The 3,434-nt window shown below is 40.8% G+C and overlaps 1 long non-coding RNA gene across 1 annotated transcript; it reads right to left on the bottom strand.

The window, feature by feature from the left end:
• Positions 1 to 655: 655 nt before the first annotated feature.
• LOC123403179 lies at positions 656 to 1,788 on the bottom strand. The gene is made up of 2 exons (XR_006611424.1): positions 1,120 to 1,788; positions 656 to 1,006 (listed from the first exon to the last, which is right to left on the bottom strand). It is a non-coding gene; the product is annotated as an uncharacterized LOC123403179 (long non-coding RNA).
• Between the last annotated feature and the right edge of the window lie 1,646 nt (positions 1,789 to 3,434).

A 3,434-nucleotide genomic window follows, 5' to 3' on the forward strand; every position in this document is an offset into this window, starting at 1 on the left:
CGGCAAAGCCAACCCATCGGTTCGCATGATCAAACGAGTGTGCCACTTAACTAAAGGTGTTGACGTTGTCAACAGGACTGCCCACATCGCGCAATGATAGTCTGGGACAATGAAAGCAAAGATACGCTTGTATGTCCAATGATCTTTCCCCTGAAAAGAAAGTACAATTGTCTGTCGAGCATCTTTTTGCCTGGGTTGTGAAATTATGTTATGTATCAAAGAGAGAGGCTGGTGTGCGTTTATGGATAGATGTAGGAGGAGGAGCGGAAGAGGAGGGCTTGAAGGATGGGGAAGGGGATGCATCTCCGTTGCCTTGTACAGCTGCCTCACGTTGGATATTACACATACAATCGTATCCTTCTAGGACTTTTTTCAGGTGTATCTCTTTAGGACTCTAAAATGGACTTATGTGTTCTGGTCCATGGGTTTGAGATCTGAAGGTTAAATTTGCATGCTCTTGGTAGCCCTTGCAGGAGTACAAAAGGTCCTCATCCACATGTATAGCAGCCAAATAAATAACTTAACAGAACTTGGCAAAATGCTACGTTCAGTGTGCAGCACTCCTGGTTGCATTTTGCTAGTACAAATATGTAAATATTTATAAAATTTTGGAGATAAATTAAAGAAATACAAATAGAGAAATTATGTACACATGTTTAAAAACTGGTGGTCCAATCGTTGATGATACAATGGGTTTGGTGTAGCATAATACATCACTAATTTTCTGCATCCTAAAAAAGCAGCATAGATCTCTACGGGTCAAGTATGCGCCACCCCATGAACACCCTTGCTGGTCATGTTTCATCTGTACATGCATGTCCTTGCATCCATGGCTTCCACCAAAGCATCCATGGCTTCCACCAAAGTAGATTATTTTTTGAGAAGATCCACCAAAGTAGATCTGCTGGTGGACTGGATCAGGGCCGTTGTCTGCACTCTGGGCCTTCTTCCAGCAGAGGTTGCTCGGATCGAACTCAACTCGTGAGGGAGAAGAAGATTGAGGATTCTACACATAAAGGTATAGAAGATGTGGAATTAGATTGAGATTAACCATTATCGAGTTAAGGAAAGAAAGCTACAACATAAGAGATGAGGAATTAGATGCAGATCAAGTGTTACCGTGCTAGAGAAGAAAGGCTACAGAAATTTGCATGTGCTTGTATCCATGGCATCCACCAAATTAGATGTGTTGGTGGACTGAATTAAGGCCGTCCTCTGCGATCTTCTCCTTCTTCCGGCAAAGGTTTCATGGATGGAACTCACGTCTCGAGGGTGAGGAAAGATTGAATATTTTCGGCAGAAAAGTGTAGAAGATGAGGAATTAGATGGAGATGAGGAATATCGTGCTGGGGAAGGAAAGCTACAGCAAAATAGTTGGAGATTAGATGGAGATCTAATGTTGTCGTGCTAGAGAAGGAAAGCTACAGAAATTTTGGCATGTTCAGCGTGGGAGATGAGAGATTAATGGAGATTACGTGACATCTCCTCTTTTTTTGATAGAATGACATCTCCTGTTTATTGTGTCACGATTAATGGAGAAGGAAATTATGTGATGATTTCTCCTCTTTTAGGACGTGAGATATCTTTGGCATGTTCAGCGTGGGAGATGAGAGATTAATGGAGATTACGTGACATCTCCTCTTTTTTTTATAGAAAGACATCTCATGTTTATTGTGTCACGACTAAAGGAGAAGGAAATTATGTGATCATATTTCTTGTTTTAGGACGTGAGATATCTTTTTTTATGGGATGATCTGTTTCTTTTTAACGGTGATTCAAGTCTATATTTTTGAGGAAATCAAGTATCGTGTGATGTCTTTTTGTACGTGACATGTTCTGTTTAATGTACCGTACATGATTAATATATTTACAATGAACTGTTTCGGGGCTTATTATTAAATTCTTACTGACAGATCTCAGCCGTAATAATTCGGTCCCATCAGATTAACGGCTCCTAATTTCTGATTAACGTGGTAATTTCTTGGGAGTCTCTAATTAGTATAAATATAGATATAGATGTTTGGCTAGCAAAAGATGCTAAGCAAGCACCACGTGTTAGAGGATCCATGACAATATAACTTCTATGTGAATATAAACAAACATAACCATTAGTTGTCTTACTTGTCCAACATCAACTACTTGATCAAGTTTGAAAATAATTAATGGGGGCTCACAATCATAGAAGATGTCCAAGATAGTATTTTTATATGTGAAATCTCTCTTTCTTCAATATTATTTCATCAATTGTTCAAGTGACTAATGGTAAGTTTTCTAACTTCCAATAAATTTTACCACTTATAGTGCTAGAATGTGAAGTCATTACTCCCCGTAGTACAAGCATATGAAGCATATAGAATTTCACATTTATTACACTCAATACATCCAATATTTTCTCTTAGTATATAAGTGAAGCACAAGAGTGAATATCAAACTACTCTCAAAAATATATAAGCGAAGGTCAATGAGGTGTTAAACAATTAAGTAGTTGTGTGAGGACTTTTTCTCAATACAGGCTTTCAAATCTGATGTTTATTTCAAACAACAAAGAAAACAAAAATACACTCCAAGAATCACACATATCAAATGAAAATTTAGGATCAACATAGGCTAATCGGTAGTTGTTCACGAAAAGAGGTGGGATACGTTGCATCCCCAAAGTAAGATGCTTAATACTTGTTTTTATATTTACTTGGGGTGCCTTGGGCATCACCAAGCTTTAGCTTTTTTATATGGTTCACTCCTCTCATATCCTGGTTTGACCCAAGTTTCAAAAACTTCATCAACAAAAAGCATGAAAAGAACTCGCGAGATAATTTAGTACACATAACAATAAATCAACGCTTCATGTACTAGCAAGACTAGTTGGATAATAATTTTCAAACATTAGGTACTATATACTAACATTTACACAATTTATTTGTACCACTACAGGAATCACAGAATTTGCCACCACTCCATTCTTTGTTGTCTACCAGCTGACGACAAAGAAATTCTTTGTCTTCAGCTTCCACAAAATAGATGACAAAGAAAGGACTCATGGCAAATATACTATTTTCCATCAGTACATTCTTTGTCGTGTGCGAGCTGACGGCAAAGAGGCCAGTTCGGCCCCATTGGACTGTGGGGCGGGCTAGGTCAAACGGACGGTGAGGATGTCATCCGCTATTTATTTGCCGTCTCCCTTTAGGCTCTTTGTCGTCTGCTCGCACACGACAAAGATGATGACCCTCTAACGGCTGTTCCTCCACCCCCTCTCTTTCCCCCACCTTCTTCCACCCCAGACCACGGCTGGCGCCACCACCGCACCCACTCACCCACACTCCTTCCCCCGGTGGCCGCCCCCTCCTCCGTCCAGTCGCCCCCTCGCCCCTGCGAGGCCACCTCCTCGCGTCGCGCCGGCCCCCCACCGCCACGCAGCCCCCCCCCCCCCGCTA

Source organism: Hordeum vulgare, chromosome 6H (genome assembly GCF_904849725.1).
Source record: "Hordeum vulgare subsp. vulgare chromosome 6H, MorexV3_pseudomolecules_assembly, whole genome shotgun sequence".
Lineage (NCBI taxonomy): Eukaryota > Viridiplantae > Streptophyta > Magnoliopsida > Poales > Poaceae > Hordeum > Hordeum vulgare.